A 15,786-nucleotide genomic window follows, 5' to 3' on the forward strand; every position below is an offset into this window, starting at 1 on the left:
GGTGCTCAGCTTGCCATGGGATGCCACAGAGCCGCTTCCGGCAACCATGGAGGAGGAAGGCACCTCCCAGGAGGAGGAAGCGCAATTGGAGGAGGAGGAGGAGGAGCAACATCATCACCCCCCATGGCATAATTGTGACCGCCCTTGCTTCTGCAATCAAAAGCATGCAATCAACAGCATGCAATGAACTGCAAATTTTATGTCTTTAACTTATTAAATTGGGTTGGTGAATGTAAAAGTTCTGGGACTGCTCTTGCTGTTTGTGCCGTAACTAATTTAAGCAATTAAAACTCGTTCTGCTGGGTTGTTGGTGCTGTTATGGTTGGAGAGACCCATAACAATTTATTGTCATTTAGGCAATCATTCTATCACCCGATGAGCCCTCCCCACCCGGGAAAGGGAATCGGGTAAAACAAGGCAACCCGGGAGCTGAAGTATAAACACATTTAGTAGAGTAAGATTAGGTAATGAACATTAACAGCACATTTTCCTATTGCTTCTCATCACTTGTACGTAAAAAGAACTGAAAATCAAAGAAGCGGCGTTTTGTTCACACCTCCTCCCTTAGCCCGCTCCTCACTGCGGGTGCTGCCAAAGCGATGCCCAAAGGTGGGAGTTTGGGGAAAATACCTTGCACAGTATTGAAATACAGGTCCGAAAGCCCCCTAGGTGGATTTAAACCACTGCTACCCCACGGAAGGGCTCCACGTGCAGTTTCCTGCTGCGAGTCTCACTGCTGTTCCGCACCGCTTCCAAAAAGTTCTGATGCAAGAAGAGAATGTGGCGCAGGTTCTCTGGCACCAGGACAGTGCGCCGATGCTCCAGGGCGCTTTCCCCGGCAGCGAAGGCCTGGTCTGGCAGGAGGGCGGTGGCGGGGATGGCGAGGTACTGCCGGCTCAGCTGCCCCACGGCCGGGAAGCGATGCTCGTTGCTATGCCACCAGTGCAGCGGCTGGTGCTGCGCTTGCAGAGGGGCTCCAGGATGTAGTTTTCCAGTTGCTGGTGGATCTCGGGGTTCTCTCCATGGTGTCCTTCCCCAAAAGGATGTCGTGGCTGCTCTGAGACGGGGCGCTGGCGCATGGGTCCTTGCGAGCAGGCAGCTGGCTGCCGGCATCTGCACCTGCGGCTCTGGAATCCGAGTTTGGCACCCCAGACTGGGTGGCAGATGGGGACTGTCAGTTGAAAACCTGCAAAAGCATGGTTCTCACTGGCTGGTGCAGCTCGCTTCTCAGGCTGGGGCTGAGAAACCGCATCTCCTGGAAGCGCTGCCCAAATCAGAGGCCTCTTTGGGTCGGGGGTCCCTTTTTTGGTTTCCTGGTTTGTGCTGGACGGGCCCTTGAGGACACTGCGTGTCCGCTGCGGTGTCCTGGTGCTGTAGTAAAATCCCCAACATGGGTTCAATTACAGCATGTCTGCCTGTACCAAAGACAGCAAACTCTCCTTTGGAGCAGGGAATTTGAACCCTCGCTTTGAATTGGACCTTTGATACCATCTTCATGAATGGAACCGGAAGATTAAGATTTAATTTGAAAAAGGAAAGGGAATTTGGATTAGGGAAATGGAAGGTTCTGGGGAATGATTCTGAAAATTGGTGTTGGCATATTAACGAGACCCAGCAACCTGTATTGGTTAAGCAAACAGGACCATGTGATCGATTCCCTCGGGGAATGCAGTTCCCTTCAGTGTGGAAGACTGCAGAACACGGAGAATGGCATTACGTGCAGTCTACTCCTTGGTGTATGGATTGGACAGGGAATCAGTCAAAAGGGAAGATAGGAAAAATTAATTTGCCTCCTGCTTGGATGGCAGAAATCTACAAGAGGCAATAGAAGTCGGATGGTTGAACGAGATCTTGAAGGCTTTGAGTTTGCCCGGACCGGATGGCTGCAAAGCCTATTGTGAAACCCAATCATTTTTGTGATCGTAGTGATTTTTGTTTGTGTTTTGTTTGGATGTCTTAAGAGTATCGTTAACAAGCAATTATCTCAACCTTATGTATTAGTGATACGGGATAGGAAATGAGGCTCACTGAAGTACAGAAAGACTTGGGTAAGTCTCAAGGGGGGGGAATTGTTGTAGTAAAATCGACATATACTAGGAAAATTAAATGGAAAATGTAATTGAAGCAACAAAGGAAACCTGCTGCTGCTCAAGTCCTCTATACTGCCCCAACGCTAGTTATTTACCTACTCTCAATATAGGGAAATAGTTAGTAAACACGATTTCTCTATGATTCAGTTAAGGAACTACCCAGCAGACAGTGTAGCACTGTTGATAAGCAGGGTATTCCTATCAAGAGAGCGATGAACTGTAGGCCTGGTCAGCAAACCCAGAAACCCACCTGGAACTGCCATGATCAGAGGAAAAGCAGGTAAAAGGTGGTTCCGGCCGGGGGGAGATGGTGACCACCGACTCATTGACCACCTCCCCAAATGATACCACCTATTAAAAACATAAGAGTGGAAAAAGAAGACAGAGTCTGCGCACTCATTTACATGGGAAGCAAAGAAAACTCGACCAATCATTAGAGGGAATGACAGTGAATATGTATTAATTGTTTGAATATGTAATAATCAATGTGTAAAAGTGGAGATTTTTGGAACTAAGGTGTGAGCACTCCTGTTTTGGGACAAGCACCCATTTCTGCGATTAATGGCATAAACTTAGAAATACCTGTGCTCTGTGTGTTACTGGCTTGCCCAGCAGGTAAAGAACCCAGATTTGGGAGGACAGTGGGGTGTCCGTAAGGGGTCCTGGGAGGCCCTTATGGGGTCCTGTGGGGGACTCTTGCAGGCCAGAGGGAGTCTGGGGCAGCCCTTCAAGGATCTGGGGGTCCCCTCTGGTGCCTCTGGGGAGGCTTTTGTGGCTGGAGAGGGCCGAGCTGGTTTCAAGAGGTGCTTCCTCCCTTTCCCCAGCTCACCCAGCTCCCCCGACACCACCACCCCCCCCCAGGTTGGTGGGTGCCAGCAGTGCCAGCCTGTCCCACTGGGTCGGGCACTGAGGGGGGCACAGCCCCAGCCGCGGGATGGGAGGAGGAACCATAGCACCAGGGATAAAACGTTGGTCTCTATTTCTTTAACATTTCCCATGAGGGGCACCCCAGGGTTGCACGGCTGCACCACAGCTGGTGCCAGGAGGGACTCCAACGTCTCCCCCTGTTTCCACAGATTACTAAAAATGATCAATAATACAGCATTGGTCACACGTTAAGGAAAGGGATACAATCAAAAGGCTTCTGTGTGAGCCGACTCGGGCAGGACGCAGGAACGACCACAAGACCACGGATGAAAGACAAAGAACAAATGTGATCTCAATACCTTGCAAATTGGGGAGTCTCCGCAGCAATGCCCGGGCAGAGGGACACACGCAGGGGATGCAGGCGCCACAGGGCGGGAGAAAGTCCTTGTTAGCAGCAGCGTGAGCTCCAACTCGCTGTTCTCGCAAGCTTTTCAAGGGTTCAAGCAGGCGTAGTTGTTACTAGTTTTCATGTAGTTTTTACAGGCCTGTGTCTTTGTAGATACTTGATGTCTTTTGTTCCCTTTTTTATTTAAAAGTAAGAAGTTTACAAGCAAACAAAAACCCCACACACCCCTTCTACCTGTTCGTCACAGTAATGGAAAAAATTAATTACAAGTGAACACTTGTCTTGACGCCAGATGCTCTCTAGGCTGTATTCTGGAGATACTGAGCCCCTCTTGTATCATTGAGGCAGTGTGAAGAAACCGCCCCTGCGTATGTTAGCGTGGGATGCTGTCTGAGGGTGAGCTTTTGGCAGCATCTGTGGGATTGAATTAAACAGCACCAGTGAGTATTCCCGTGACCTGGACCTTGATCATCGGTACTGCTAAACCATTTGGAGATTTAAAGGTGTTCGGTGAAGGGGCAAAATAGTTTTGGCAGAAAATATAGTTTAGTTTTTGAAAGAAAAGTACTGCTTTCAGGATGAGAACACGGTTTGCCTGACTGTTGATAGCTTTAATGTTTTCGTGTATGTGCTGGCAGTATTAAGAGAGTGGAGGAGAAGCACAAAAGGGGAAAATGGCCACAGCTGGGAATGACTGCTGTTTCCATTTTTATTGCCGCTATGCACAGGTAAATGCTGTAGATTTTAGAGTGGTTTGTATCCTTGATTTTCTTGACATGTCATGTTGAAAGGGAGGTTTATTGTGTAAAGTTAGAAGTTGATATGTCACTCTGCCTGGCTTATGGCAGCATCTGTAGATCAAATATCTGATCTTTGGAAGTGGTGAGAAGAGCTAATGATCATCTAAACTATGGGCAATTTCTCCTGGGAACTCTGCTCAGATACCCAAAGAACACACAAGTTAAAAACCGCACATAAGGGGTTCCAGGTGCAGATTCTGTCGCTGTGAAAAAAACTCTTGGCTGTGTTCACAGCAGCACACCCCGTATTAATCCGTTTAGTCATTTTTTATTGTTGTATTTACAATACCTGAAAACTGTTTTCTCCTGCAGCAGAAGAACAGCAACATCTCCTGTTTCTGGGAAAGACAACCCTCAGGCTGTCTGAGGATCACTTGTGCATTCCATCATAGCAAACCTCGTTATATAAATGGACTTTTTTTGCCACCTAGCAACAGTGAGTAAAAACATATTCTCAACAATTTGTTCATGAGAGTAAGTAGATGCAGGAGAATGTCCTCCTAGTGCTTACTTCCTGTGCTTATGTAGTATATGTTAAGGTCAAGATGTGCACCATGGCAAAGAAATCAGGTATGATCTGCTATCCCAGCAAGTTGAAGGCAAAGAAAGGAAATTGGCATTTGAATAGGGTTGCGTATGATTTTTTTTAGCTGTCATTTTAGGGATCTTCCTAAGTGTCAGTGACATGAAAGATGAACTCGCAAACAGCAATTTAGGTTGCCAAGGTCCACAGAGTAAAAGTGTTGCTTTACTTGGGTATTTGCTAGATCAAATCCTTCTAGTAGTAAAAGTGGTGAGTAGGCAGGTGATGATGTAAGAGAAACGAAAAGTAGTGTGTGTGGTGGTGGGAGGAGGTTGGTAGGGCCACGAGTAGCAATATCTGTTGACAGAGCACAACATGTGAGATGGATGAGACCCCCCTCAGACAGATAACATCAGATTACAATGCTGTGTGTGCAGGTGTACTTCCAGTTCATCGTTTCGAATAAATTTTTCAGGCTTGAACACTGGATGCAGGCTATTGAAGTACAGTACTAGTGTACAAGGCAGTATAATATCTGAAAATCAGAGTATTTATGGAAAAAAAAAAATTATAAGTTGGGATTTTTCCCTCAGTCCATTCTAAGAAGAGCTCTTGTCTACCAGGAGTCCTAGTAGACAGCCGGAACCTGGAACGGGGTAAGACTCCAGGGCAGGGAACCAAGACAGATGTCAGAAATCGGGGGAAGCCAAAGTGAGAGCAAGTCATCAAACCATAGAATAATATAATAGTTTAGGTTGGAAAGGACCTTAAAGATAATCCTGTTCCAACTCCCCTGCCATGGGCAGGGACACCTCCCACTAGACCAGGTTGCTCAAAGCTCCATGCACCCTGGCCTTGAACACCTCCAGGGATGAGGCATCCACAACTTCTCTGGGCAACCTGGGCCAGTGCTCAGCAACCTCAGAGTGACAAATTTCTTCCTCATGTCTAATCTAAATCTCCCCTCTTCCAGTTTGAAGCCATTACCCCTCATCCTATCACTACATGCCCTTGTAAAAAGTCCCTCTCCAGCCTTCTTGTAGGCCCCCTTCAGATGCTGGAAAGCTGCTATAAGGTCTCCCCCGAGCCTTCTCTTCTCCAGGCTGAACACCCCCAACTCTCTCAGCCTGTCCTCCCAGCAGAGGTGCTCTGATCATCTTCATGGCCCTCCTCTGGACCCGCTCCAACAGGTCCATGTCCTTGTTATGTGGAGGCATCCAGAGCTGGACACAATAGTCCAGGTGGGGTCTCAGAAGAATGGAGTAGAGGGGCAGAATCCCCTCCCTCGCCCTGCTGGCCACGCTTCTTTTGATGCAGCCCAGGATATGGTTGGCCTTCTGGGCTGTGAGCACACGTTGCCGGCTCATGTTGAGCTTCTCGTCGGTCAGCAACCCCAAGTCCTTCTCCTCAGGGCTGCTCTCCATCCATTCTCTGCCCAGCCTGCATTTGTGCTTGGGATTGCCCCGACCCAGGTGCAGGACCCTGCACTTGGCCTTGTTGAACTGCATGAGGATGGCATGGGCCCACCTCTCCAGCCTGTCCAGGTCCCTCTGGATGGCATCCCTTCCTTCCAGCGTGTCAACCACTCCAAGCAGCTTGGTGTCAATGGAAAACTTGCTGAAGGTGCACTCAATCCCACTATCCATGTCACCGACAAAGATTGGTTCCCTTTAATCCTGACTCATAAATTCTCTGTCGGCTCCTCATCTATCCTTAGGTGGAGCTCCATGCACTCACTCCAGGTGGTCATGGACATAGAGGGCAACACCCCCTGCTTGTTTCCCCTGCCTGTCCTTCCTAAAGGGCCCGTATCCCTCTATTCCAACACTCCAGTCATAGGAGCCATCCCACCACGTCTCTGTGATGCCAATGAGATCATAGACCTGGAGGTGTGCACACGTCTCTAACTCCTCTTGTTTACTCCCCACGCTGTGTGCGTTTGCATAGAGGCACTTAAGCTGGGTCCCCGTTGAACGTGACTTAGTGGCTGGAGAGGCTGCAGTTCCTTTGTGCTGTTCTCCAGGTGGCCTTCCTTTGAGGTGTTTACCTGTGTTTCCCCATTGGCTCCTATTGCCTCAGGAGCCCCTGGCTCCTCTTCATAAGACTACGAGTGTGCTGCAGTATACCCAGCACATCTTGGAGCAAGAGGCTGAGGGCCCTCGCTCGCGCCCCATCCCTCATACCTTGGAGTGTCGTCCCTTGGCTTGTCACAGCCATCCTGATAACACCCCGCGAGTGTCCCTGCACTGGCCCAGCCTTTCCTGCCTCAGAAAAGCTCCAGAAAGGCCCGTTTTGCGGCCAAAAAGGGGTTCCGCTGCGGCCCTGCCTGTACCAGCACTGCTCATTTCAGCGAGTCGGCATGGTGTGTCATAGATGGATGAAGATGTGGACTAAACCAGAGTTGTTCCTGGGCCTTATCTCCAGAGCTGTGGACAGGCGTCACCAGAGAACTCCAGAGAGACCTCTAGTCAGAAGCAAACACCTTGAGTTCCTGAAATTCCCCCAGGAAAGGGTAGCCTGTCATATCTGGGCATGTTGAGCCTAACTAACCCCATGGCAAGGGGTTGTGTGCTCTTTCTGTGAGTGCCCATACTGCTTTCAGTGCAGTTTCCACTTCCCCCGTGTCGGCGCCAGGCAGCTGGTGCTGCCGTGCCCACCACATAGGCATGACATTGGGTCTGGTGTGAGTCAGAGACTGTGCCTAAGAGGCATTGCGGACAAGGGCATCCTGTAGAAGAGCAACGTCCAACAATCAGAAAGAGAAAATGGACGCAGGCCTTTTCCTTTTTACTGCAATATGGATGAATTCAAAGTTCGTGTGCTGCACAATAACATTGCAAATACGAAAAGTGCATTGATTCGTTTTAATACTTAGAAATCTTGTTAAACGAATTTAAGTTTGATTTAGCTTACACTACCCAGGGCTAATAATATCCTATTCTGGACACTGACAAAGGCTCTATCAAGGTAAAGTGTTGTATCTTACTTTCTCTGGCATGAAATACAACAAATCTGATCTGCAGGAGTGTTATTGAAATGGGTTTGCTAGGATACACATGCTGCTCCTAGGCAAGCAAGAGATGCGGAAGAATAACAGCAACTGGAATAACAGAAAATGCCCACGCTTCATCTTATTTCTTTGATATTTTTAATATAATGCACAGAATCCTGATTGTATATAGAGCTGCAAATTGGTCAGCTTGAACAACACAAATAGACTTACCATTTTTCATCATTTTTATTTTCAGTCCGTTGCATCTTTGTAAAAGTATGTTTCAGAATGAGGTATTCAACCGCCGCCTGGACACGGTCCTGGGCAGCCCGCTGCAGGTGGCCCTGCTGGAGCAGCGGGGCTGGCCCAGACGACCTCCGGTGATTGGGGATGGCCTTCCTCTTCATTGCAATTCTGTGATTCTGAAATTGGTGCTGGGAGGGATAAGCGGTGCGGCACGCTGGAAAGCGTCTTGTTTACGACTGCCTCCCTCTGTCGGGAAGGCTGCGTGTGTGTTCTGTACCAAGACGCTCGGCACCTACGTCTGTCTGTCCAGGTGCACCGAGCGAGGTGAAAAAGAGCATAGTGTCAAAAGTGACTTTAGGAACTTTTGTGAGCTTAGCCACGTAGGATGGGGATTGCCACTCTGGAATGAAAGCGCAGTCTCGTTAGGGAATAAGCGTAGGGGGCAGCGGGGTCACGTGGCTTCAGTGTCAAATTCTGATCTGTGGTGTTTGCTTTGTTGTTTCTGGTGGTGGTTCTTCTGTTTGTTTGCTTGTTTTTTAAAGGGAAATCAAAGCTATGGTCTGCATCAGGTACAGGACCTTAGCTGTTGGGGGCTGTTGGGACAGAGAGCTGAAATTCTGTCTTCTGCTCACCTCTGCTGTAGACTTGTGCTTGCAGAGCATCTGCACAAACTCAGCAAGACAATCTGTAGGCTGCACTTGAGTGAAATGAGACTGCCTCTGTTACGCTAGTGGCTTTCTAGAGTAAAACTTAGGGTTTGGGTTAAATGGAGGGGTTTTGCCTAAAACATCGGGGGGAGGCTTTCTGCCTACGTGGGAAAGACACAACCCAGTGGTACTCACTAATCACCTGCTGACTCACTCACTAAATCCTCTTTCCGCAGGAGTAAAATACGGCAAAATACGAATTCACTGAAGCTCACTACTAAGGCGCAGAAAGTGACCTTTCCATCTACTGCTCCTCCAGTCCTTGTGAGTTGCTTGCTGTTGTTCTGGGGAAAATGTCACTGAACCAGTCCTTAATAAGAATACATTAATATTATTAATAATACAATTTATTATAATTATACATCGAATGATATTTTTATATGAATAACAATATAATGTAATTATAAAAAGACATGATTATCTATTATTAGTCTGCTAATATTACAAGTATAATATTTTTTTAATACCATGAATAATAATTCAATTAATAATGATTGAATTGTGGCTGACAGATAGAGCTCAGAGGGTTGCGGTTAGTGTTGCAGAGCTTAGTTGGAGGTGAGTAAGAAGTGGTGTCCCTCAGGGGTCAGTACAGGATGCAGTCCTGTTCAATATAGTCATCAGTGACCTGGATGAAGGGATAGAGTGTACCATCAGCAAGTTTGCTGATGTCAGAAAACTGGGAGGAGTGGCTGACACGCCGGAAGGCTGTGCCACCATACAGCGTGACCTGGCCAGGCTGGAGAGTGTGGCCAGCAGGTGGAGGGAGGTCATCCTGGTCAAAATGTTCCTCTTTTCAAACGGCCTTATTCAGCACTGCCTCATCTCTCCAGTCAGAGGAGTGAGTGCCCGTGATTCTTCCTACTCTCTGTAGTTGGAAGATGCTCTCGGAAGAGAGCGTCTTTCCTACTTTCTTGTAGTTGGAAGACGTCAACCTCCGCAGAAGATTTTTCCTAAAAGGCACAATCTATCTATTTAATGATTCCTTCAATATAATGATTTAAAAACTGTACCTGCTGGTCTGAACCTGGACTTGATATTCTAGTTCCCTCCTAATAAAATAAATATAATGTTCTTGTCTGCAGATGCCCCATTGCCACAGGGTGTACAAGAAGGGATTCTGCCTCCGGCCCATCATCAAGAATCACTCAGAAATCAAAAGAATATTTTACTACCCGTTCACCCTCCACTGATTATAAACCTCAACGACGAGGAGGATGAAGAGGATGACAAAGAGGAAGAGAACTATAAAGAGTTTTTTTCTCTCTTTTACAAGGAAGCAGAATGGGTTTTTTTGACTCTTGCAGTGTATACATCACAACTGATGTATTATAATAACAATTACATTGTTAGAAAAGAGTTGTTGCCAAGTTTTGGAAATAGCTTCCAGCTAATCCTCAAAATATTGGAACTGGTAGTCCCCAGATGTGAGTGAGGCAATGTTTTCTAACTCCTGTGAATTGCCTAGCTGTATATTTCAATGGTGGTACAATTCACTTCTTTTTCATTCAATGAAGTTTAAAATGTGATCCACTATTCAGATGATGTGATCCACCATTCAAAAATTCTCAGAATTTGGGGATGAAATCACAAATTCAGGAGGTACTTCTTTCCCGGGAAACAAACTTTGGAACAGGGGCTCTACACACTCATCCCTGAAGGTGAAGTCACAGGTTTGTTTACAAAAGATAGCTGAGTGACTTCAACTTAAATAATTTGTTTGACTGATTTCCTAAACTCTGAAGGAGGTCTCATTTTATTGCAGAAAGTTACTCTCGAGTCTAGCGAAGAGAAACCAGACAAAACTCTTCACTAGATTAACTGCAGTGTCTATATGTATATATTTACATTATTATTTATTCCCTTTTTGTGAACTGTAGTTAAACCGTTGACTGTATCTCACTCAGAGATGAGAGATTCATAGTGATGGAATGAATTGCACATTCCCAGAGCGTAAGAGAACAACCTACTCTCCTGAGTGCACCCTGCAAATGACGGTGCTAGTTCTCAGGCAGCCCTGAGCCGCCTTTGCTTTTCCCGCTGTCCTTCGGGTGAGCGGGCAGGGCTGCCTGTTAGGGCCTCCAAACTCGGTTTCAGTCTGAGTTGGCCACGTTAACTTCAACAACAGAAAGAGCAGGGCTTTGCTCGTCTTAGTAGCCTGAACTGAGACAGATAAGGAGCGCTCATTTCACCAGCTCTGCTGGCAGGCGTTACAGGACAGTAACTTTGGGCAGAGGTTTTGTGACAAGCGCTCCCTGGGGACATGTTTAGTCACAAGATTTCCTTTTGGGTGTAAATGAAGGACTGTTTTGCAAATAAGGACTGAAGATTTTTTTTCACTCATTTTAAATCAACAAACATTAACTTCTTAATAGGTGTTGTAACTGCAATTCCATTGCACTTGGCAATACCTAATATTACGGAATAGTTTTTCTGTCCAGAAGCAGAGGTTGCAGTCAGAAAAGAAACACGCATGACAGAAATGAAATTCATTATGGTATTTGATTCTTAAGAATTATTGAAGGCCTTTATATAGATAACTAGTAATCTTTTAAAAATCTGTCCTATAGACGTTTCTAATTGGGTGCCTAAGACTGCTGCAGATATTGAAGAGGAAAGAGCAATAAAGGAAATGTGCTATAAATCTGGTAAGTATGGAATTAGTCACTCCTTCCTAAACAGCAGTGCTGCCAATATAGTAAACTTTGCATTTTTTTTCCCTCTTGGGATATATTTAGCTGAGTATTACAAGATTCCGTACCCTCACGAACACCAATCAACAAAAACTGTGTCTTTACCTCAGGAAAATGAGCTATTACCCTTGGAAGCGACCGGGCGAGACTTGCAGAAAGGCAAGTACTTTCCATCTTCTCAGACAATGTTTACCAGTTTTTAAATTACTGTTACAGGGAGAAACTATGACATGATTTGCCCATCCTCCCCACTTTTTGAACTTAGTGATGATGAAAGATAGCATATTACAAAGAGGATAGAAATACTTTTAATTTCCCCCCATATATATAGGGGATCAGGCCTAGTACCAGGGGATCAGGCCTAGTTACCAGGGGGTGAGGCCTAGTCAGCATGGGTTTATGGAAGGCTGGTCCTGCCAGACGAAACTCATCTCCTTCTACGACAAGATTACCAGAATATTGGACAAGGGAAAGGCTGTTGATATTCTATACCTGGGCTTTCAAAAAGCATTCGATACTGTCCCCCATACAATTCTTGTGGAAAAACTGGCTTCGCAGGGCCTGGATGAGCATACGATCCGCTGGATCAAGCACTGGCTGACTGGAAGGTCCCAAAGAGTGGTGCTCAGTGGATTTAAATCCAGCTGGTGGCCGGTCACAAGTGGTGTGCCTCAGGGCTCAGTGTTGGGACCATTTCTGTTTAACGTCTTTATTGATGATCTCAATAAGGACATAGGGTGTATCATCAGCAAGTTTGCAGATGACACCAAGTTAAGCAGGAGTGTTGATTCCCAGGAGGATAGGGGAGCTCTACAGAGAGACTTAGATAGATTGGATCATTGGGCCAACATCAATGGTATGAGTTTCAACAAGGGCAAGTGTCAGATCCTGCACTTGGGCCACAATAACCCCGTGCAGTGCTACAGGCTTAGGGAGGTGTGGCTGGAAAGCTGCCTGGCAGAAAGAGACCTGGGGGTTCTAATTGACAAGGGGCTGAATATGAGCCGGCAGTGCGCCCAGGTGGCCAGGAAAGCCACCGGCATCCTGGCTGGTCTTAGAAATAGCATGGCCAGCAGAAGTAGGGAGGTGATTGTGCCCCTGTACTCAGCACTGGTGAGGCCACACCTCGAGTATTGTGTCCAGTTTTGGGCACCTCAATACAAGAGAGATATCGAGGTGCTGGAGGGAGTGCAGAGGAAGGCAACGAAGCTGGTGAAGGGCCTAGCAAACAAATCATACGAAGAGCGGTTGAAGGAGCTGGGACTGTTTAGTTTGAGGAGGAGGAGGCTGAGGGGAGAACTCATCACTCTCTACAACTATTTGAAAGGACACTGTAGAGAGGTTGGTGCTGGTCTATTCTCACAGGTAATTAATGACAGAACAAGAGGGAATGGCTTCAAGCTCCAACAGGGTAGAGTTAGACTGAACATTAGGAAAGAATTTTTCACAGCAAGAGTGGTCGGGCTTTGGAATAGACTGCCTAGGGAGGCGGTTGAGTCACTATCCCTGGATGTGTTTAAAAGACGTTTAGATGTGGTGTTGGGGGATATGGTGTAGGGGAGAACTTTGTAGAGTAGGGTAGATGGTTGGACTCGATGATCCCAAGGGTCTCTTCCAACCTAGACAATTCTATGATTCTATATATATTGTCACACACGTGGTGACTCCCTGAGTTTTTCTTCATGATCAAGATTTGCGTGGTCTAAGTTTAGCCACCCTAAGGTTAGGAATGTAGTTTAAATTTCTCGTGTAGGCTCTCTGTTGGAAATGGAGAGATATAGGCACTCTTTTGGGGCTATTTATTGAATCATAAGACAGTGCCAAAGACAGGTGAGAGGACTCACTTTCCCAGAGGTGCTCCGTGCTCTCTGCTGGCTGTCTTGAGTGTCTACAGGATTAGATGCAGTGATACACCAAACTTTTATATTACTAAATGTAGATTAAATAAATACCCCCTTGAAGTGTCTTGTAAAAGGTAGTAACAAGAGAGTTCGGTTTTGTTTTGAATGTTGGGCTTTATCCAACATAATTAAGGTCAGAGGAAGACAAGCTAATAAATATTTACCTCCTTTAATATGTTTATCCTTATTCTTGGCCAAGTGGCATAACTGAAGAAAATATAATTAGTTTATGCAATGAATCAGTAACAATATAATTCCACTATAGGAGGGAGAGTTATGTTCTTAACATGACAAGACACCAGAGTAATCAGTAGATTAGGCATGAAGAATTGCCACTGACCTGCCACGTTTAATAAAAAAGATTATTATTGTTTGTTTTGTGTAAATGTGTGGGATAAAATCTTGATAATACTGTGTCGTTGTTGGGACAGACACGACACTGGACATCAAGTTGCAGCAATCCAATTTCTTTACTTAACAAGCAGTGCTTTTTTATATTCTCTTACCCCGGTGCTTATCTATGCATATATTCAGCATTCTACTTTTGCCCAGTACGCTCTCACATCACACGCTGTTCATGCTCTGGTCAAAGCCAGGATGTTTGCCAACCCTTATCTTTTTACTTGGCTCTTCTCAGGACTCCCCAGTCTCTTCAAGGGTACACAGATATCTGCTCAAGGTCAATGTTAAACTCGCATTCTGATCCCTCGGACCAGCCGAGGTTTCCCACAATTCCCCCTTTTTGTATTTGTGCTACAAATGCCGCCCCCATCACCCGCTGCAGGGCCCTTTGCAGTAGGGAGATGAGACATGGCACCATCATTAGCACAACTACAACTATCAACAATATTATTAATCCTGCTTTGACCACTGAAACCAGCCATCCCGAGAGTCCCCAGTTTTGCAAAAGGTGACCAAAAGAGAAGAACCCATCCTCTTCCTTTAATTTTTTCATTCATTCCATTAACTCTTGTATGCGCGCATTAATAGATTGAGAATGGTCTGATAAGTTCATGCAGCACATTCCATCAAAATCTTGACAACCATGACCTTGAGCCAGCAACAGAAAATCTATTGCAGCTCGATTCTTCAGTGTGGCATGTCTGAGTCTACATCTAGTAGTAAACTACTTAAAGCTGAAGATGTAGCATTAGATTGCTTAGCCAGCCAACACCCAAGCTTGTTAAGCGTAGCACGCTCTAGCTGATGCCACTCCAGGGGCTAAAAAGGATGCTGCGATTATTAGGTCTCACAGCAGCACTTTTGCTCCAGGACCCACCCGTTCCTGGGTCACAAGCAACCAAAGTGCCGAAGAAGGGGTGGCATCGCAGCAGGAGTATCATCAGCAAGCTGCAAAAGGTTTAATACATATACAGCTTTAGTTAATCGTGCTTCAGGGGTTTCCCCTATCATTCCCCCTTTTTGTTTTTGTAAAAGGCGTTTCAGAATTCCGTGTGCACGCTCAACAATACTCTGACCCGTGGGTGAGTGGGGAATGCCTGTGACGTGTCACACCCCAGAGTTGTAAAAAACAAGCTACCTTTTGCGATACATAAGCAGGACCGTTATCAGTTTTGATCTGTTGTGGGACACCTAAAACAGAAAATGCACGCTGCCAGTGGCGTAAGACATCTCGAGCTGATTCTCCAGTGTGAGCAGTGGCTACGAGGGCAGAAGAAAAGGTATCGATCAATACATGTATATACTTCAAACGGCCGAATTCAGTAATATGTGTGACATCAGTTTGCCAAAGCTGTAAAGCGCGTAATCCTCGTGGATTGGTGCCATAATATACAGGTACATGTTCATCTTGACAATCGGGGCAGGCCACAATAATATCGTGGGCCTCAGTATTACTAAGATTAAACTGACGTTTCAAAGCACGATATCCCTGATGATAAAAACTATGCAATGCTATCGCTTGCTGTTTAACATTGGGCACAGGTCCCAGGGCCACTGCAGACACTAAAGCATCAGCTTGTGCATTGCCTTCTACAATAAATCCTGGTAACTGGGTATGACTTTTAATGTGCATCACATAATATTCCTGCTGTCGCCTCTGCATTGTTATCCATAACGGTTTCAATACACCAAACAGTAATTCATTAGTTACATTACCTAAAACAGCTTTATCTAAATGTTGTACCAGAGTGGCCACATAAGCTGAATCTGTCACAATGTTGACTGGGCCTGGGAAACTCTGAAACACCATGGTCATCGCTTGTAGTTCTACGACTTGGGGCGAACCTTCCTGATGTTCAATCTTATGTCGCCACTGTGTTCCTTGTCTCCAGACAATGGCAGCTTTTCCAGCTTTTCCTGACCCATCTGTCAACACTGTGGGGCCCTCCACTGGATTTCCTACGACTGAGATATTTTTTTTTTTTTTGTCCAAAGGTTATTTGTGTGCCCAATTTAATCAGTGGGTGTGAAGGTAAATGGTCAACGCTTTTGCTACAGACCATTGACAAATTGTAGGCGAGTTTTTCATACCTTGTGGCAACACTTTCCACTGATACCTTTTGGTAGGCTCCATGTTATTCACAGACAGAACAGTAAAT

The sequence above is a fragment of the Vanellus vanellus genome (genome assembly GCF_965231255.1).
Source record: "Vanellus vanellus genome assembly, contig: HAP1_SCAFFOLD_34, whole genome shotgun sequence".
Classification (NCBI taxonomy): domain Eukaryota; kingdom Metazoa; phylum Chordata; class Aves; order Charadriiformes; family Charadriidae; genus Vanellus; species Vanellus vanellus.